Raw genomic sequence first — 21,981 nt, forward strand, 5'->3', positions numbered from 1 at the left:
TATTGTTGGTTTAGTTTCCGTTATTTATATTTCTTTTGAGGTATCTGTGATTTTTGTATATTTTGAGTGGCCAGCAAGTGATTGTTGAGCCTAATTACGTTTAATTTAAGTCTATTAATTTCCTTTTTGTGTTAATTTGTGTTAATTTGTCAAATTGTTCCCTAACTGTCCTCTGATTTCCTCCCTCTCAGGTGCTGAGCTGACGGTGGTGGATTGGTGTCTGGTGGTGGTGCCCCTGCCTTTTGTTGTGTGCTGTGTTAAGTTTTTCACTTTATTTATTTTATTGCACGTGTGGTGTTCCAAGTATCCCCTCTCAGTTGACCCATCCACACCAGAAAGTCTCAGCCCTGATTGGTCCCCTTTTAAATCTCCCCTCGTGAATGATTTCCTTTAATAGATCATTTTTATCTAATAATAAAAACAAACCTATTTTTGTATAAATTGAAGCACCGTCTCTGCCTCCCTTTGTGACGAACCTGAGTGCTTTTTTTCTTCTGAAATAGCTTACTTTAATTTCCCTGGGTGAAACTCCCAGGGTGGCGTTGTTTGGCAACAGTACAAATCGTTTAACATATAAACTTTGACCTAAACTACCTCTTCGTGACGCCACACTGGTTTTCTTGTCCAAGCTGGCTGCTGCTGCTGCTGCTGGTTTGTGACAGCTGCCGCCATCGCTTCCAGAGGTTCCGGCTCCGGCTGGGACCGGCTCAGAAAGACACGTGTAAAGGACGCTGTAAATATTTAGATAGGAACCTCCGAAGCCGGGTGTTGTCCGCTGGGGGGAGGAATTACAGAGACGCACAAACACGAATTTAGAGCGAAACACACATGAAGGGAGAGAAAGACAAAAGAAAGAAATAGAGAAGAGTAATTCTACTACCTGGTCACGGTCGCACACGGTAATTGTTTCTTTGTTTGCACTTCTTTGTTGTTCTGAAACTGCTGAGTGGTTCGCGATGTGCGTTAATTAGCATATGAATGGTCCGTGATTAGCATTTACATGTATAAGCTATGGACTGTTATCACCTGCTTCACTACTTGAAGCCAGCACTTCTTGAAGCTATGATTGGTTATGTTTACCTTTTGAGTTTGTATTATTTTGTATTGTGAAACTTAAAGAGTTCGGTTACATAAGTAAAATTAACAGATATTTAAGTTATTAAGTGTGTTAAGAAAACGGGAATGTAAGAACAAACTAGAGTTTAATTGATTTATTTGAATGTGTGCAAATATGCTCTGTGTTTGAAGAATATTAATTGAAATGACTGTTTTCTCATTGTGTTTCACTTTATTTTTCACTGTTTTAACAAAGTGTTGAAAGAAGAATAAAAGCACTTTAAATTGACACCAGTACGAAGCGTGGACTATATGATTGGCCAGGGAAGTAGTTACAACACGTGACCTAACCCCTGAGGCTGCATTAGCAGGTTTTTTTTTGTTTTTTGTTTTTAATTTTAGAATTTGTTTGTTTTTTTATTTTGTTTGTTTTGTTTGATTGTTGTAGTTTTTGTTGTTGTTTTTGGATTTTATTTGTTTGTTTCTATTTTATTTCTTGTTTGTTTTTTTTATTGTTTTTTGTGTTTGATGATATTTAATAATAAGTAAATATTTATTGGATATCCTGATTGGTTTATAACTTTATAGCATTAGAAGGTTTTTTTTGTTTGTTTTAGTTTTGTATTTTTGTTGTTTTTTTTATTGTTTTTGTTTTTTCTTTTTTTGCTTGTTGTTTTTTTGTCTTTGTTTTTTGTTGGGTTGTTCTTGTTTTTTGCTTGATTTCTCTTTTGTTGATTTTTTTTCTTGTTTTTTTTTATGTTTAAAGGAGCTTGAGGCCGGATTGAGGCAGAATTTATGAAAAAAATTCGTATACGTTTTAATTATTCTAGTAATAATGTCAGATGAAGCGTTCCAAACCCAAAAGAATGATTCCTCTAGTGCAGCCTTTCTCAACCTTTTTTCAGTCATGACACCTTTCAAAAGTGAATAAAATCTCACGACACCCCAGAGTAAAATATAATTAAAAACCACACTGCATCGCTGTAAATGCATATGACGCGCACGTATGGTGCTTTGAACGGCCGGTTCACACCGACGTCCAGCGGTTGGAGTTCCTTCGTCAGACCTCCTGGAATAACAGCCAGCACAGCGTTCATATTTTTCATTTCTTTCTTTACATTGTCTGTGAGACGGCCCCTTGTCACGCGCCCCCTTCTCCCTTTAACGTTCTCATGGTGGCCTCAATTACGTCCGCCTTAAAATAATACGATGGGCGCATTGCGTTATTGGGCGCGCGGCACATAAAAAAAAAAAAAAAAAGACGTTTATGCCTAATGGTCATCAAAATACCGTATCTTATTTATTTATTTATTCATTCATAGGCAAAAATTATGTATTTATGTATGCATTCATATATGAAATGTCAGTAATAGGTAATTTTTTGACGACACCCCTAAAGCAGTCAGGGGACACCCCAGGGTGCCGCGACACCCCTGTTGAGAAAGGCTGCTCTAGTGTATCTCTCCGTTGCCTTGAACAGGCTGTGTGCTGCAAAATGTGCTGCAATTCGGTCCCGAATTTCCCGCGCTGGGCTGCGGATGTGACGTCACATGACGCTGCATGCATGTTCTCCCCGTTCTCCCGTGCCAGTGTGAGTACCAGATTGTATCGGGCTGCAATATTTTCCCCGGAAGTGTGCATTTTTTCCCCGCGATGGTATTTTTTTGCCATGTTAAGCTAGGAAGGTAGTTTTTCACCATGTCTTCACATTCAAAACGTCTTTTTTGGCAATTGCGGATTAATCAGTGAGCGCTTAGTTGACATTACATTTTTTTAATTATATTTATATAATGTATTATGACTATTTTGCTTAGACATTTACAGATTCAACAATGAGAACATATAGAGACATACACTTCTGTTAGTCAGAAGCAGCAGATCATAGTGGAGGTAAAAGTGTACTGTGTTTTCCTCTTAGGCCGGTGTCTTCCAAACCCCATCATAAACCAACTAAACCATGGATAACTTCAGCCATCATGAAATCCGTAAATACCAAACATAGTCTGTATAAAAAATATCTCCTTAGTCCAACATCATTTAATCATGCTCAATTAAAAAAATATAGAAATAAATTAAATCACATTATTAGAGGAGCGAAAAAACATTACTATAATGAAGAACTCCTAAAACATAAAAATAACATGACTCTTCTATGGAGAACAAAGAATGCCCAAAGAATTTAAGGTTGATAGGGGGGTTATTTCTGACCCTCAAGAAATTGCCAATAGTTTTAATACTTTTTTTTCTGAAGTTGGTCCTAATTTGGCTTCCAAGATTCCACCCAGTACCCACGATCCCCTTCAATTTATGAATGATCCTATCCTTGAAAATATGCATTTCCCAATGGTATCAGAGGATGAGGTTTCGAAGACATTACTTGCTTTGAAGGATTCTTCACCAGGTTATGATAATATTGATTGTAAATTATTGAAAATCATTCATGAGTCTATTTTACTACCTCTTACTCACATTTTTAATCTCTCATTGGAACAAGGAATAGTTCCTTTCGAACTAAAAATAGCTAAGATCATCCCTATTCATAAAGATGATGACCCTGCCATTTTTAATCATTATAGACCTATATCGATTCTGCCTGCTATATCCAAAATACTTGAAAAACTTGTTTATCATAGATTAATTGAACATCTTAATAAATACAACATTATTTATACACATCAGTACGGGTTCAGAAAGAAGCACTCAACATATATGGCACTTATACACCTAGTAAATGAAATTTATAATGCTAGAGATAGAAAGGAAAATACTATTGGTATCTTTCTGGACTTGTCCAAGGCCTTCGATACAGTCGATTATCATATTCTTCTTCAGAAACTGTCGCATATTGGAGTAAAAAATAATGCATTTCTATGGTTCAAGAGTTATCTTAAAGACAGACAGCAATTTGTATTTTACAATGGAATTAATTCTCCACCCCTTCACTTGCAATGCGGAGTGCCTCAAGGTTCGACTCTGGGGCCCTTGTTATTTTTGATATATATTAATGATCTTTCAAATGTCTCCGATAAACTGTCTAAAATCCTTTTTGCAGATGACACAAGTGTCCTTTATTCTCATAAAGATCCCGACACCATTATAAACGTCCTGAATGAAGAACTTGGTAAGCTGTCTGTTTGGTTTCGGTCTAATAAATTATCACTCAACATAAAAAAAACTAACTTCTTATGTTTTGGTCTTAAACCACATTCTTTGAACAAATCTTCTAAAATATATATCGATAATATCCCTATAACTAATGTGTTCTCCACACGATTTCTTGGCATTATGGTTGATGAATCATTATCTTGGAAATCACATATTATGTTTATATCTACAAAGATTGCTAAGAGTGTTGGTATTTTACGTAAAACCCGTCATTTGATCAGCTCTGAGGTAGCCATTATGTTATATTATTCCATGATTTATCCTTACATTAATTACTGTAATATAGTCTGGGCTAGTACCCATCATACCAAACTTGAGCCTTTATACCGTCTTCAGAAACGAGCAGAATAGAATAGAATAGAATACTTTATTGTCTGTCCCAATGGTGACAGAAATTCTTCTTGGACAGGGCTCACAACCACATTCATACATTCCCATAAGGACACGTTACAATATAAAAAGAATAAATACGTTAAAAACAGTAAATAAGTTAAAACAGACATGACAGTGCCTGTTAAAAGTGCAACAATCTATTTAATATTGTTCAGAATGGTTGTGGCAGATGGGATGAATGACTTTTTGTAAATGTTTTTCCGGGCCAGTGGAATTCTATACCTTCTGCCTGATGGCAGTAGTTGAAATGAGTGGTGAAGGGGATGAGAGGGGTCTTCTGTGATCAGAGTGGCCTTCCTGATCACAGAGCGGTTGTAAAGATCAGACAGGGGGGTGTGTTGTGATCTGCATATTTTGCTGGCCTGGTTTATTATGCGTGAGAGTCTGGTTTTGTGTTTGATGGTGAGCAAGTTGTACCAGGATGAGATGTTGAATGTAAAAATGGATTCAATGAGTGAACGGTAAACCAGAATTAAAATGTCTTTGCTGATGTTGAATGTCCTTAGATTCCTCAGCAGGTGGAGACGCTGTTGTGCCTTCTTGTAAATACCGTCCGTATGTTGTGTGAAGGACAGACAGGTGTCGATCTCAGTCCCCAGGTATCTGAAGGACTGGACCTGCTCTACCAGCTGCCCCTGGATGCTGAGTGGCTGGAAAAGAGATGGCGTTATTGCTGCCTTGCTTCTGCCTCCACAGCACAGCTCCTTTGTTTTGGCAATGTTCAGCTGGAGTGAGTTCTCAGTGAATGTTTGGACCAGGTCGCTGACGGCCTGCTGGTACTGAGTCAGGGCATCAGAACCAGTCATGTGGGCAACCAGTGCCATGTCGTCTGCATATTTAAAAAGTGACATTCCTTCTCTGCTACAAGAGATGGTGTTGGTATATGCAGAGAAGAGAATGGGAGATAAAACACAACCTTGAGGAAGCCCTGTGTTTAAAACCAGTTTGCTCGATTTAAAACCATTCACAAGCACTTCTTGTGGTCTGTCCTGTAAAAAGTTAAAAATCCATAAAAGCAGTGTTGGGTGCACCTGAAGATCTGACAGGCGGTGCAGCAGGGTGCTGGTGTTTACAGTGTTAAAAGCAGAGGAGAAGTCCATGAATAAAATCCTGGTGTGTGGGTGTGTAGAGTCCATGTGCTTTGTGACGGTGTCTAAAAGTGTGAGACTTGCATCCTCTACACCACGTCTTGCTCTGTACGCAAACTGGAGGGGGTCCAGTTTGTCGGCCAACATGTCGGACAGCTGGTCACCCACTACTCTCTCCATGCACTTGCAAAGCACTGAGGTCAGCACCACTGGTCTGTAGTCCTTCAAGTCCTTTGCGTGTGCTTTTTTGGGGATGGGGATTACTGTGGACTCTTTCCACTGGTTGGGGGTACAGCCAGAATCCAGGAGGAGCTGGAACAGCCTGGTGAGAACTCCACCTAACTGGGTGGAGCAGTCCTTGAGCACCCTGCCTCCGAGCCTGTCAGGTCCTGGGGCTTTGTGTGGGTTGACTCTGTGCAGGATGGAGGTCACCAGCTGTTCGTCTATGACGACGGTTGAAGGAGAGCTCAGGGTTGGACAGGTCCAGTTGCTTGGTCTTCTGTTGTTGTTGAACCGGGTGAAGAAGCTGTTGAGATGTTCTGCAAAGGAGATTGGGTCTGAGCAGTTGACCACTGCAGGTTTGGTGGGTCGGCCCATCATGGTGTTTAATCCCTGCCATGCTTCCCTTGCATTTCCAGATGTTAGCTTCTTCTCCACTTTGTCCTTGAAGTTGATCTTGGCCAGCTTGGCCTTCCTCCTGAACTCCTTTTCCAGTTCCCTCACCCTAAGCTTGTCTCCTTGTAGGAAGGCCTTCTTCTTTAGAGATAGACAGTGTTTCATGTCCTTTGTAATCCATTTTTTATTGTTCGGGTGAATGGTTATTTGTCTGGTGGGAGTGACAGTCTCCTCACAGAATAAAATATATGAGGTCAGTGTGTCTGTCAGTGCATGGAGATCACCACCACAATCATTAAAAAATAAATCCCAGTCTGTGAGGTCGAAGCAGCCCTTCAGTGTTTCAGTTGCTTCGTTATTCCAGACTCTGATGGTTTTTGTTAGGGGTTCTCCGGTTTTTAGTTGTGACCTGTATTTGGGCAGTAGCAGGATGACGTTATGATCTGAACGGCCGAGTGGTGGGCGTGGCTTTGAGATATATGCATTAGGGATGTTACCATAACACAAGTCCAGTGTGTTCTGCATTCTGGTGGGAGTTGTGACATATTGCTCCAAGCTGGGGAGATGTGTGGTGATGTCACATCTGTTAAAATCCCCTAACAGAAACACAGGTTGCTCTCCAGTTTTATTGACAGCTCTGTTGTAGCTGTCAGCTATGTGCTCAGCAGCCAGATTGAAGTCAGGCCCTGGTACGTAAACTAGGATGATGGTGATTTGGGAAAACTCCCGGGGTAAATAGTGCGGTCTGAATGACACCGTCAGCAGTTCATAGTGTTTACAGCTCATGGTCTCTCTCACTGTAAAGTTGGTTGCCCACTTGCTGTTGACAGCTATGCAGAGCCCGCCCCCAATCGACTTCCGTGTTTTGGCTGCATCTCTGTCAGAGCGGATGATGTTAAAACCGTCCAGTTCAAAGTCTGTGCCCTCAGAGAGCCATGTCTCTGTGAAACAGAAGAGACTGGTTTGCCGGTAATCCGTGTCAAACTTTGTGAGTGTGGAAAGCTCCTCCGTCTTGTTTCGGAGTGATCGGACATTTGACAGCGTTATGGCCGGTAGCGGCAGCCGGCTGCCTCTCCTCCTCAGTCTGTTTCGTATCCCTCCTCTGGATCCTCGTTTCCTTCGTGTCCGCTTCCTCTTGTGCTCCCGAAGTAATTCACGGGGTATGTTGTTTAAGAGGAGGGAAGTTGCTGGCTATGAACTCGATGCGCAACAAAAGAACAGAGCATCATATGAACTTATGATGTCATGAACTTTTCATTCGAACCATTCACTATTTTAAAAGACCTCTTTGATTGGTGAAGGGGTGTGCCATCTTTCATCCGCAAACTGAGCAAGTATGCCCTGCCTCTCAACAAGAATTCTGCTCTCTCTGTCCAAGTTAAAGTACCCAGAGGAGCTTTGAATCCTTTGCCACAGGGATTGCGACTGTTCAGGATGTCGAAGAGCCTGTCAATCATCTAAAAAAAACAAATGGTTCTATTTACTGAAAGCCTGCATCTATCACCATAACAGGGTGTCTGCAGGTATCAGAGTACACTACATTATCTAATTTCAATATATACAAGTAAACATTTTAGTACTAGTGTACGCTTTGCTTGGATTTCCCTCTACAGGTTAAGTATGAAAGGTAAGTATGAGAGTTGGGTTTCACGTAGAATATGAAATGTTATAAAACAATGTTTGCATGTTGCATTACCTCAGTGAATTCAGCTGTTGCTTCACAGTGTTTAAACTGTGAATAGCCAAGGTCCCTCAACGTGCGCAGAGCCACTGTTACAGAGCGACTCAGTGTTTGTGCAGCCAGGGACACCTTCAACTTCTGTCCATCAAAGTGGACATGCTTACTTGTGATCTTGCAGACGGTGGAGTTGGAACAAACTGTCACACAATGTCGAGAGAACGAGACAGATTCAGGAAATTTCCATCAGGGGATGAAAAAAGAAAAAAACAAAAGAAAATGGAAGAGTTTAATGCCTCTCTGAAAGGCACGTTTGATAAATTTGTTACAAAAATCACCGATCCGCCCGGGTCTCAAGCAGCCATGGGGCCCCGCGTCGAGGTAAGCCCAGATGATGATGAGGCAGGGGAAGGTATCCAGTATTTTGCTAATTGGAGAGTTAAAATTGCGCATATAGACACCCGATCCGACCCGAAAAACCCAAAAAGTTTGCGCGAGGGCCCCCCTGGCCATTTCACATAGGGCCTCGCAAATCTGCCAAACGGCTCTGCATACGCATACAAATACATACATATACACATACAGACATACATACTGCAGCACACTTTGTCTTACTGCAAATTGTATTGGTCTTTGTAGATTTGACTTTTTATTTAACTATTCAATTTAATCAACACATTTAATTAAGATTTTCTGCAAAATTCTCACAATCGATAAGATAAGGATAATTTAATAGCATTTAATAGAGCATTGTAATAACGTATAAATAATAAAAATCTAAAAATAGTCTGATAGACTGTTTAATATACAACACATGACTTATTTTGGAATACAAAGAACCAACTTAACTATGACTATACTATGTAAAATGTGAATTAAGTTTTATTAGTAACTTTGGTAAGTTTAAGATTTCATAAATAACATCGATGGAGGGGGGCCCAAAAATCACAGTCTGCCTAGTGTAGTCCATTTATTTAATCCGGCTCTGGACACGGGGGGCTGGAGCAGCCCCCGGGTCTCGCACTCAGAAGGCACGCCGATTTTTTCCAGTGGCCAGCCGCGGTACTGCAACAAAAAATCCCATGGGGCCCAGAAAGCATTTTTCCCATAGACCGCAATAGTAAAAGAAAGCCTCTAAAACTGTTCACAGGACACCTCCAGCTGTAATCACAGGCAATTACTAATCTTTGTATTCTATATTTTTAAGTCATGGACTTTATATCTGTCAAAAATGTTTTATAACGGCCAGAAAAGTCAAAGAAAAGTCTCTTTCTGGGCGTGACGTCACGGCTGACGTCACAGCCGTGTCCGTGCATTCCACGGATGTTTATATTAATATATATTATGTAATTATATTATATTAATACATTAATAATATATGTAATACTATACATGTAATAATATACATTAAAATACATATTATATTAATATTCGCGTCATTGCCCCGGGGCATGATGGGAGGCCCCAGAGCATCATGGGAGGTGACTCAACTGCGCATGCTCTATGGGCCGCACAACGCAGAAGTAAACCCGGAAGTCAGGAACTTTTTCAGCGTATGCGCTGAGTGAGCAAATTGCATTGAAATGAATGGGCGGCCATTTTTGATCTCCCATCCAGATTTTATTAATAGATCCATGGGCTGGAGGCAGGCTGGAAGCAAAGTGCGCGCATGGGACAGAGGGGGGCATGGGCGGGACTTAAAATGAAGGCATCTGATTGGTTATTTCCCCCCTGCCAATCCTCTGGTCCTCTGACCAATCCGTGCCATTCGGTGTGCAAAAAACAGATTGGTCACAGGTTTACAGGTGTACCTGTTTAGACTTCAATTAAATCTTCCTGTGTGAATTAAGGCTGATTTATGGTTCCGCGTTACACCAACGCAGAGCCTACAGCCTAGGGTACGTGGCGACACGCACCGCACGGTGCGCGTCAACGCGTACCCTACGCCGCAGGCTACGCCGTCGATTTAATGCGGAACCATAATTCAGGCTTTAGTGTGAAGATGAGGTGACCCGGATCCCTCTTCAGGGCACTAAAGGCTGATTTATGGTTCCGCGTTACACCAACGCAGAGCCTACGGCGTAGGGTATGCGTCGATTTAACGCAGAACCGTAAATCAGGCTTTAAGATCCGTTTACACCGTGTCATAAATGCATGCGAACGTCCGACTATCGCGTCGAGCTGCGTGACATTGGACGCTCTCTGTCCACACTGAACCCGTTAAACTCACGGCCAGTTAGGACAGTCCAATACAAAAAAAATAAAGCAATGGAATTTATTTTGTCGCCGAAGCTCCCTCGCATGGGACACGTTTTGTGTGCGCAGCCGCTGCTCTTCTGGCCGTAGCGTGGCTTTGTTCCCTCCCCTGCTACAAGTCATTCAAGCAGCCAATCAGCGCAGAGCCTCATTATCATAGCCTCCCCTCCCCTTAGAATCTCTCACAGATAATGAGGCTAGAAGCGGTAAAACTAGAGACATGGCCCACAGGCTGAATTTCTGTTTTATGTAGAAAAAACAAGCTTTAAAGGTATTGTGACATAATTTTTAACATGCTTTTAATACTATTAAAAGTCTTGGCCAATATCCCTCAAATGTGTCTAAAAGGGTGTAACAAAAAAAAACTCCAGTACTCCATGCCTGGCTTTTTATGACGGTGTTTTTTTGCGCCGTGAAAAGCGCGTCCTTTTCCCCCTTTCCTGTCAATCATTGCCCCGCTCCTCCTCCCAACCTCCTCCAACCCAACTGCTACACACTTCTGCCGTCTCCACACACACACCGAACCACAAACACCCACACACACAGCCCAGACAGGGCGACTACAGCCCGGGGATGAAGTCCGTGACCAGAGGACTCGACTGGAAGGCAGCACCGTAGCTCCCCGCAAGCAATACGCTAACAGCGGCGTCAGAGAGTTAAGCCGGGAGCGACAGGCGAAGCATGCACGGAAAAGCAGCACGTGAAGCAGTCCACCGCAAACAATCACAAAAATAAAGGCATGCGAGGCAGCAGTGTCCCCTTATCTTAAGTCCAGTCAGTGGCCGCGGGTCTTTTTAGCAGTTGTCCTCCGGTGATGAGAACAGAGGGGGCTCTAAACACTAAACAGCTCCGTGTTAAGCCTGATTTATGGTTCCGCGTTAAATCGACGCAGAGCCTACGCCGTAGGGTTCAGCGTACGGTGCGCGTCGCCGCGTAACCCTACGCCGTAGGCTCTGCGTCGGTGTAACGCGGAACCATAAATCAGCCTTTATGGTGCGCTGGAGAGGAGAGGAGACAGGGAGCTGGGTGGAGGGGGCGGTGATTTAGCGGCCCTTTACGTCACGGCCCGCCACCAAACCACATGCGCCGTTTTTGCATAATTATGCGGAAAATCCCAGAAAGCACACAATACACTGAATGTTAAAAGTTCGTTTTTTTTTGGGTGTAATTGATGTCAAGACACCCAACAAAACACAAAAAATCAAGAAAAATTTGTTTTTCATGTCACCAAGGGCGAAACTTTAGTTTCAGAGGTGGGGGGGACACAAGTAGGAACGGCAAATTTATGCGTGTAGCTGAAGCGTGGATGTGCAGTGTGGCTTTGTAAGACTATCTGTGTGTGAATGCTAACAAGCAAACAATTTTAGTATGCATTTACTTTTTTAGACACTTTTTTAACTTTTTTTTGCCCCTTTTGGGAAAATGCTGGATCTGCATTCTTGGCCAGGCTTGATTTTTCATTTTCAAAAGCTTGGGCACAGAAAAAACATAGGATTCCATTGACTCCTTGTTTAATGGAGCCAAGGAAACAGCACCACTTCTCTTGATCTTAAGGTTTTGTTGCTGAGATGCTGTTCTACAATCACTTTTGGGCTAACATGTTTGGGTTCCTGCCTGCACTCCTTCACTTGTGCCTGTCTCCACATATTTCTCCTTTGAAATATGAAAATAGATCATGTTCATTTCTTCCTTTCCTTATAAACAAACCAAAATCACCTAACCATTTACAACATATTAACCTACATGCACTACATTGCTGCTGCTTTCCCCTGCCTCTCTCTGAGTTTGAGCCTGTGGTGTAAGTCCAACATTACAGTTAGTGAAGTAACAGCAGAGGGAAAATCTGCTTTCCATACTCTGTCCCGTAATGCAAAGTTCTTTTTACTTTACTGGAGTAATATTGTTCTAAAGTAACAATACTAATAGCCTTTTCCTGGCAGTCTGTTGTCACCTTCAAGCTGTGTGTGTGTGTGTGTGTGTGTGTGTGTGTGTGTGTGTGTGTGTGTGTGTGTGTGTGTGTGTGTGTGTGTGTGTGTGTGTGTGTGTGTGTGTGTGTGTGTGTGTGTGTGTGTGTGTGTGTGTGTGTGTGTGTGTGTGTGTGAGTATGGGGAGGTACCGTATTTTCGCGACCATAAGGCGCAACTTTTTTTTTTTTTTTTTTTTTTAAATGTGCCGGGCGCCTTAAGAAACGGTGCGCCGTGTCTATTACCTGAATTACGGTAATGTAAGGCCGGCCATGAGAACGGTAAAGGGAGAAGGGGGCGGGTGAAGCTGAATGAGACCATCCACTGAGCTGTTTAATGCGAAACAGAAGATGAAAACTTTTAAGGATTTGCTTGATGTGTAAAGTGAAATAAAATACAATCAAACTAAGTTTTGCTCCCGCTCTATTTAAATAAGCACACTTGTTCTGCAGCGCGCGTGTGTTTTGCATGTCGGAACCGGTGACTTTCCCCGGTTAAAGCAGCGGCTGGAGCAGCGCGGTGATGGGCGCTGCTGCAACCCGACTTCCTGGTTCCCCAAGCGGTCCAATCGACCTGGTTCCCGGCCGCTTTGCGAGCAGAGATTTCTGGGGTCTGTCTCAGGTCTGATCAGCTTCACCCTCCGAAATTTGCAGCCAAATCTGTCGGTTACAAACCCGGTACCGGACCCCGACATGCACGGGTGTGTATTCGCGGCGACACACACAGATTCTCATTTATGTAGCGCTTGACTGGCGCAGCTGATGGACAGAAACCTATGGTGATTTTTAAAAGAAAAACTTTGCATAAGACGTTTCCAGCCGGAGTCATTATAAGGACGAATGGAAAGGGGGGGCTGGATGAAGGGATGATGATGATCAGGTGGCTGAGACAGGTCTGGAAATTCGGACTGGAGCTCCTGTCGGATACAAACCCCGGTACCGGCTCCCCGACAGCGCGTGTGTGTGAGCGGGTCCAGCGCGGGGGAGCAGACGGGGAGCGGACCCGGGACCAGCGCGGAGCGGGACCCGGGACGCGGGACGCGGGACCCGGGACGCGGGACCCGGGACGCGGGACGCGGGACCCGGGACGCGGGACCCGGGACCGCCGCGGTCGGGATCCGCAGCACAACGCAGCACAACGGGGTATGAAACGTTTATTTTCTTACCTTTATTTATTCAGGGGTCTGTCCCAGGTCGGAACAACTTCACCCTGCGAGATTTTCAGGCAAATCTGTCGGTTTGATCTCTGGTAGCCTAACCAAGATGCAGAGGATGCGCTCAGGAGCCGCCAGGCTCCCGCCGCGGGTTTGCCGGGCCAGGGCGCACCATCCCCGGGGCAGATCCGGCCGAAATGCCGCTGGTCTTTCCCCGGGAGCCCCTGCTCCCATACAGGTGGGTGGCTTCGGTCCCAGCCGGTCCGAACAGGTCACATTCCCGGTTAAAGCCGCTGTGACGCGCGCTGCTCCACCCCGCTGGGGAGAGACGGGCTCTGCGCGGTGGAGGATCCGCACAACGGGGTATGAAAAGTGTATTTACTGTTGTGCAGAAAGTGACTGACACAGAGGAAATTCGGACTGGCGCAGCTGAATTAGCGGAGCTCTTTAATGCAGAAACAGAGGTTTTGCTCCCGCTCTATTTTTTAAATAAGCGCTTGTGTGCTTGTGTGTGCGTTCCGCATGTGTGTGCGTTCTGCAGCGGGTGTGTGTGTTTTCCGGCCGGCGTGTTTTGCGGCACGCGTGTGTGCAGCTCTGCTCTGTAGACTGCGCCTTTTGGGTCGGTGCGCCATATGTATGTTTTAAATCTAAAAATGACACACAAAAATGAGGATGCGCCTTTCCACACGGTGCGCCGAATGGTCGCGAAAATACGGTATTATAGTGTTGGTTCTCACTCACTCACTATTTTTATATTTAACATCTTAGCTAACTAGCGACAATAGCATATAAAGTAATGTTGAGTAATATTTGGCTACTCATCTCTGCACAGCCTACCTGCAACACAGCAGTGCTGCTGCTTTTTTGTACCGCTGCAAAAATGGATTTTAAACTGAGCTGCCGGCTCCTCTCCATCTCTGCGCCGCGTCCTGGCTGTCTGTCTGTGAAGGCTGATTTATGGTCCTGCGTTAAATCGACGCAGAACCTACGCCGTAACCCTACGGCGTAGGTTCTGCGTCGATTTTACGCGGAACCATAAATCCGCCTTGAGCAGCACTGAGAGGGGAGGAGGGAGGGGGAGCCGGGCTGCGGGGCTGCCGGGCCGTCTTCGCATCGCCTTCGCACAGGGTGTCTTGATGATTCGCAATTACAGGCTGAGCCTACTGTAACCCAGTAGATAATTGGGACTAGAAATATATATATGAAATCCAGTAGAAAATTGGAACTGGTAATATTATTGTTTCTTTGAAAATGTTTATTTTATTTATTAACTCTCATTGGGTTATTATTATTTTATTTATTTATTTTGCACACACCCAGTCTTTTAATATTATTTGTGAAAGAAAGTATTTCCACCCTATTCTCGCGAGAGTTAGCGCGAGAGAGAGAAATGCGGCAGAACAACTGAGTCATGGCATAGATAACGAGCAGAGAATACAGAAGAAAGTCACAACTATTAAACAAAAAAAACGGTTATTAACTCACTTAGGAGCACAGAAGAACTCTGAAAATATACCTTCCGGAAGCGGAGCAGTGTTTGAAGACCTGTTAGTTGTTTTCGGCAAGGGACCTGGTGAGTTACCTGAGCTAGCTCGCGCTAGCTAGCGAATGCTAACAGCGAATGCTAACAGCCGCGCTGCTACATGTTTTATCAGTCCATGAAATGGCGGAGAATTTGTAAATACATGAACGTGACTTACAACTACTTTTCAGTGTGTGTGTGTTAAGAGGCAAAGCTCTTATTTTGCTCGGATTATCTGATGAACAATGAGGTTTGCAATTTATTTTGCTGTTCTGTGTGTGTATTTTCTGTTTTATTCTGAGATGCACTGTTATGAGGTATGTGTTAAAGCCTGCTAAAGGAGTTAATTCATAACAAGGCAGATACTCTGAAGTCTTGAATGTATTATTTTAATGTGTGTTAAAGGTACATTTTGTTATTTTCAGTTCATGGTTAAACAGTGTTGAAATTCATTTTATTTAATCTGGTAAACAGATACAAAAATACCATAATTCATGGCAAACTACTGAGGTACTTACCTTGAGGAAAAAAGAGAACTGTACAGTTAAAAAAAAAGATTATTCATCTAATCGTTACTGTGTTCCAGTAGTGTGTGATGAGATTTGGATATGGCCATAATACAAAGTTGATGATTTGAAAGTAGTAATAGTCCTGTTTTTATACAGGCTAGGTTTTTGAGAACCCTCAGAACTTGATGTGGATCTGGATTCTCCTCGTGGACGGAGATGGCGAGCCACTGGAAACACTCCTAACCCAAGGAGCAGAGAACGAGCACCTGAGCCGAGGAGGACAGCCAGCCTTCCAGCCTTAATTGAGTGTGTTGTGGTAGGACCACTGCACATACCCTTGACTATTGAGCCCTGACTGTTACAAATCCCCTGACTTGACTTGACTCTGAACTATCGCGCGCTGCAGTTTTTTTCCACCCTAAAGGAACATTTTTTGATTTAAAGGAACGTTTCCGCGAAAAGGAACATTTCAAAGGACATTACTGTACAATTATTTGTACGGACAATTTCTGTTTTTTATTTATTTATATTTGAAGATCAGTTGAATATTACTGGATTTGTTATTTTATTTTGATACAACCTTTTCACATGAATACAGTTCATTTTCCATTTAAACTACCTTGTGGCTCCATTTATTCATTGTGGTTGTCGTTTTCCTTCAAACCCTCCTCTACGAACCTAGTACTAGCCCATTCATTATTAACCCTGTTGCACCTAGCGGGTTACACTACCGTTAGTTTTTAACTATAAAAAGTGGGGGGGACAAAAACATGATTTTGAAAAGTGGGGGGGACATGTCCCCCCTGTCCCCAGTGGAAATTGCGCCCATGCATGTCACGATACCTTTAAATTGTTTTTAAGACATTCAAGGCCTGTTTAAAATATACATTAAATGCCATAATAGGTCCCCTTTTAAGACAATGAGGGGCCGGTGTGTAGGAGCCATTTCTGTTTATTGTTGACAGTTAATTTAATTATTGGGTTGTGGTTACATCATTTAGACACTAGGTGGTTGTGATTAGAGTTCACCATATATAGAAGTATAGGAAACAGGAAGAGGAAGTCAAACAGTTCTCACCAGACGCCCAACAGATCACAAAGACAAACAGAACAGAGCTGTGCCTGCAACAGAAAACTGGTATGTTAACCTTTTCTTCAATAAACCACCAACTTACTGCAACTGCCACTGCCTGGAATTTAGTCATTTGGGTCTGTGTTGGTTCACTCCTGCCCCACCTGTGAAGTAATGAAGAAGCTTTGGAAATAGGCAAACTTTTTGGAAATTTTCATTACACCGTCTTATTCATCACATCAACTCTGCTGTTTGACAATACACTCAACACACACAATCACAGGAAGGAACCAGAGCAGAGGGAGGAGGGAGGAAAGTTCAAGTGTGACGGAGCAGAAATCCAGTCCAGAAGATTCCTGTTCGTCTCTGAAAGAAGGTTAAGCGAGTCCATCGGGTTTTCCTCCACAACACAGCAGAGTCTCTGAAACACTGGTAAGTACAGAAGAAAACATTTACTGTGTTTGTGTCAGCGGGACGACAAAACTTCAACTCAGTTTACTAAATGTTATTCTGGAAAACTCAATCTGACTCTGGTCAAAGAACAGGAACATTTAGAGGAAAATGATTCACATGAAATAGTTCATTATTCTGGAGTCGTGACATTAATAATCTAAACTTGTGTTGATGAAACGTTCCTCCTTTTATTGTCAGACGGGTGTTTTCTCTGAGGATTCATGACATTCTTTGTTCTGTTTCCTTAACTCTCGTTGTTTTTCACTTCTTCATTTCATTATTGCAGCTTTGATGCTTCACACTTTTACTTTTGTTTCCAGAGATCCAACATGTCTGCTGGCAGCAACCTGAGATCTGCAAGCAAGCAAGTCTCTGTTTTACCTTTAATGGCTTTTTCTGGACTTGTTTTAAGGAAGCTTCACGAAGGGTTTTACAGGCATTTCCACAAATGTCAGCGTGGGTTCAGAAAGTGTATAAGAGCATAAAGCCCTGGCCTCTGAGCCAGAATAGAAACTGCTGAAGATCATCATTCCACTGTTAGCACATGATTGGACGTTTTCATCCTGCCATCATTGTCAGATGACTGTACACATCAATGATCAATACATGACTGTGACATCACTGTTGTCTGCGGCGGTTTCCAGACTTATCAGGTGAAATCACAGCTAAAAACCCTGTACGATGTGTTTTATTACAGTCATCATTCTCTTATTCACTATTTTGTAATTTAAAGTCATTAAAAGTCTGCTTTCTTTTTTTTTCTATGACTTCATCACTGTTATGAAGTAAAAACTAAACCAAAAAACCCCAAATAATATGGTCATCAATTCCATTGAAGAAGATATGATGTCATCAAGTTATGATGTCATTAATTCCATTGAAGAAGATATGATGTCATCAAGTTATGATGTCATCAAGTTATGATGTCATTAATTCCATTGAAGAAGATATGATGTCATCATGTTATGATGTCATTAATTCCATTGAAGAAGATATGATGTCATCAAGTTATGATGTCATCAATTCCATTGAAGAAGATATGATGTCATCAAGTTATGATGTCATCAATTCCATTGAAGAAGATATGATGTCATCAAGTTATGATGTCATTAATTCCATTGAAGAAGATATGATGTCATCAATTCCATGAACATTCCATTCCATCAACAAGCTTGTAACAGAGTTTATAAATAGAACTCCTTCTTACTAGTTCTCATCACATCTTTTGACAATGCCACGCAGACGCAGACAGAGCTCTCGCCCCGTCCGCAGGCGCCGGAGAGTCCGTAGGACCCGCGTCGCCCGCAGACGCAGGAGAGTTGTCCGACGCAGACGCTGAAGGTCAACAGATGATGGAGGGAATCCTTTTCTACCTGTAAAGAGTGAATGTGAGGTAGGACACTAGAACTTACTGTCTCAAGTCTCTTTAACCACAGAGGGACTAAAACTCTCAACCTTCTTATCCAAAGTCAGATCCTTGTCCTTTAGGACGTGTGGTCCACCAATGTCTTCTGCTTCTCATTCCAGCATGTCACACCTCTAAAGGTCTCACTGTTTTGATGTCTGAGACGAGGTAAGTGAGAGGTTGTGGAGGCCCTGTGGCTTAGTTGGTCAAAGCACCTGTCTAGTAAACAGGAGATCCTGGGTTCAAATCCCAGCAGAGCCTCTAAACTCATCTGTCTTTGGATGAGAAAAAGATTATACATGTCTCATTCATTCATGGTTCAACCATGGTGGTGAAATGGAAAAATGACATGTAGCTTAAAAAAAAGGCACATTGAATGTTAATGTTCAATGTTAATTCACACATTCCAGTCTTAAAGTTCTACTAAGAGATGTGGACTGCTTGAGAGGGAGGTAATGTCTGGTTCTTAGTCATTTTAATGCTTTGCTGTTCTTCACTCGTGCCACAAGGTGGGGTACTCCTCCAATTCTTCTAGAACAAATGTGTATTTCTTTACGTGGTGTGTCTGACAGTCAGTTACTTTCCAAGTTTGACCTCACTTAAAAAGGTCTCTACTTGGTTTGGGAGACTGTGCATGTAACTCAAGATGTTGTAAACCAGGCCTGGATCAAACATGCACATACATACATACGAAAAAGAAACACTCTCCACGAAGGCCGGGTAGCTCAGAACGTCAGATTCTGGTGCTAATAACACCAAGGTCATGGGGTCAGTCCCCATACTGGCCAAACTGTTTACCACTGAAACTCTGGTTATCGTTGAAAGTTTCAGATTATAAATATTGTGTTTTGACCTGTCCAGGGGTCTGTCTCTCACCTGAATATTAGCTGGGATAGGCTCCAGCAGACCCCCGTGACCCTGAGAAGAATATAGCGGGTATAGATAATGGATGGATGTTCCATCAAGTACTTTCAGTACTAATCAGTTAGCTGGGCTAGAGCTGTGGTGGTTGAATGACACTCTCTGTATGCATGCTGTGAACTTGTGATCAGATTATTTATGATAAAATTATTTTGGATTGGATTAAAAACTATCTTTTCTAATAATTTGCTTAAGACAGGAAGTATGCTTATTGGACGGCTGTGAAGTTAGATTTATTGTCCTTTGGTATTGGAATTATCTTAGCCTCTTTCCAAATTCTTGGTCGGACCCCGTTAGTAAAACATCTATTAAAGATGTGACAATCGGAGTTGATATGTAAGCTGCAGCAAGTCGTAGCAGTTTACCATCTAGCTTGTCTGTTCCAGCAGGTTTTTCAATTGGCAGAGATGGTAATAGTTTATTTATGTCAGGGACAGCAAACAAAGTCAGACTTACAGTTCTTATGTGGTAACAGTGACCACTCAGATCCTACAGCTTTTTGCACGCGCTTAGGGCACTTCAACTCCAACAAATAAGCACTTTTACAGTATTGTCATCAACAAATCAATCGCTTGCATTCAACTCTCACACACAACGTTCTATACCGATTCTACAAATTAAACCTTTTGCAATTTTTCCTTATTGTTTTTTAAATCCAGCAGGTGTGCCTGATGCCTTTTACTCCAACAAAGCCACCTCCCACGCCTGTGCTCCAGGAAGACTCTCACTGACACTGAGTCCAGTTGAATAAAGCTTTTGTTGCACATCATCAGCTGTTGTGCCAACGACAGTCCAGTCAGTGATCCAGTCAGATTTCACAGTTTCAAGCTTCCTCCTTCAGACCGGGATGCAATGAAGACGGCAGACATCTGAGAGCACCAGGGCAGATCTTGTAACAGAGTCAGACAGTATGCATCATCTTTTGCCCCAGTAGAATTACATGCAGCTCAACAAGCTGTATGCTAGTTATTGCATATTGAGCTGGCAGTGTGAACACAACTATAGATACCAATGCATGTGTTAAATCAATATCACTGAAAGCAATTGGAACTCATTCGTACAAGAAGAAAAGCTGGCGTTTGGTTTTTTTGGTCAAAATTTAAATACAGTGTCATCCACGACAACTTCTGTGTGCTAAAATGTAATGATTAGATAGCAAGATCATGCGTTATTGGATTGGTATTAGAGTTTTAAAATCAATGGGAATAACTCATAAGAATGCTTGGTAAAATGTTTCATCCTGAGCTGGAAGACATCTTCACATCAACTCAGTGCATAATGTGTTGTTTTTGATAATACACGAGCTTGTTTTTTAACCTCTCATTCAGCACCCGGGTATTGTAGGTGTTGTTTTTTGAAACTTTGCACATGTAAAATAAAGTGTTGAATCAGCTCCCTGTCGGACCACTTTTTTTGGAACCAGCATGAGTTGGAAATGTCTTCAGATTCCCTCACATGGAACTTTTTGTTGTTAGATTGCCATTACAGTTATAATATTTTCATGGTCCTGTGGCAAAATAATTTCACTACTTCTGCTGTGCTTTTAAACAGCTGTGTGTGTCTGGTTTTCTGGTGTTGTTTATAATAACAAGAAAAGAAATACATCTTCACTCTAATGTGTGCTATTACGTGTGCTTCCTCTTCCACTATTCTTCGTGACGTCATCAAAGACGTCACATGTCTTTGATGACGTTCCAAGGCTCCATGAAAGAGCATTTGAACGCTACGCGTCTGAAGCTGGAGCTGATTTGCTGCAAACGAGGATGAATGTGCACATGTTCCCAAACGTAGCAACAGCGCCCTCTGCTGGTTCATGGCGGTATGGTCGTAAGCGGCAGCTGCGGCATCACAACTGTCTTCTATACGCACTTACCGAGTGTACTGTCACGTTTGTGTTTGTTTCATCATAACTGAACAACACAAACATCCGTATGCTTTCCTTTGACGACCGAGTTACTCCTTAAAATAAATGGATGGCGCTCCTATAGTTTATTTCTTTAGTTCAGCCACTTATAAGCTCTGCAAAGTGTATCCTTTTTCCTATTCACCCGTTCACAGCCTCTTATTTTAGACACTCACAATGTGACACCAACCCCTGGTGAACATGTGGGAGTGAAGTGGGGCGTCTCATAAAAGTAGTCCGAAACGACAACTTAAAATAACGGAAATGAAACTTTATAACCTGTTTCTTGGAGTGCCAGTAGAAAAACACTTTTTCAAAAATGCATTTATTAGTTATTTTCAAAAATAAGACTTCATTATATCTGTTGCAATAGTACATTTGATATATGACGTAGGTTGATATGACGTAGGTTGATATGACGGTGGAATTCTCTCCTCCTTTGATCCTTTATGACGTCACCAGCAGTATATTTATCTGTAAATATTCCTCTGGACCGAGTCAGTTAGTTATTCACCTTCAGCTTAGAATCTTCTTGATTTGAGTTTTAGAGTTTTTGAGTTTTATGTAAAAGTCCGGTAATTTTAGCTTTTTTTTCGTTTCTTTTCTTCTTTATTGTCAATAATCAATTTAAAAAAGTACATAGGATAATTACTGTAACTGATCGATTTAACAACAGCAGCTGGATATATTTTTCCAGTTTTTCCTCCATCCAGGCTCATCCCATTTTTCCAGTTTTTCATCAATCGACGCTTGGTTTCGTTTCTTTCATTGGAAATTTCTCCCTGGATACTGTACATTAATGTTTTTATTTTTAATAACTATGTTTGT

The 21,981-nt window shown here is 42.3% G+C and overlaps 1 protein-coding gene and 1 non-coding gene across 2 annotated transcripts in view; both read left to right on the forward strand.

Annotated features, from left to right (window-relative positions):
• The first annotated feature begins 16,513 nt into the window (after positions 1 to 16,513).
• Positions 16,514 to 21,981, forward strand: part of LOC133446926 (E3 ubiquitin-protein ligase TRIM21-like) — a 28,453-nt gene continuing 22,985 nt past the window's right edge. The window contains exon 1 of the mRNA XM_061725147.1: positions 16,514 to 16,903. The gene's annotated coding sequence lies outside the window, so the exon portion shown is untranslated. The remainder of the gene's footprint in view (positions 16,904 to 21,981) is intronic.
• Positions 18,517 to 18,590, forward strand: trnat-agu (transfer RNA threonine (anticodon AGU)). The gene has a single exon. It is a non-coding gene; the product is annotated as a tRNA-Thr (tRNA).

Source organism: Cololabis saira, chromosome 1 (assembly GCF_033807715.1).
Source record: "Cololabis saira isolate AMF1-May2022 chromosome 1, fColSai1.1, whole genome shotgun sequence".
In the NCBI taxonomy this organism is placed as follows: Eukaryota; Metazoa; Chordata; class Actinopteri; order Beloniformes; family Belonidae; genus Cololabis; species Cololabis saira.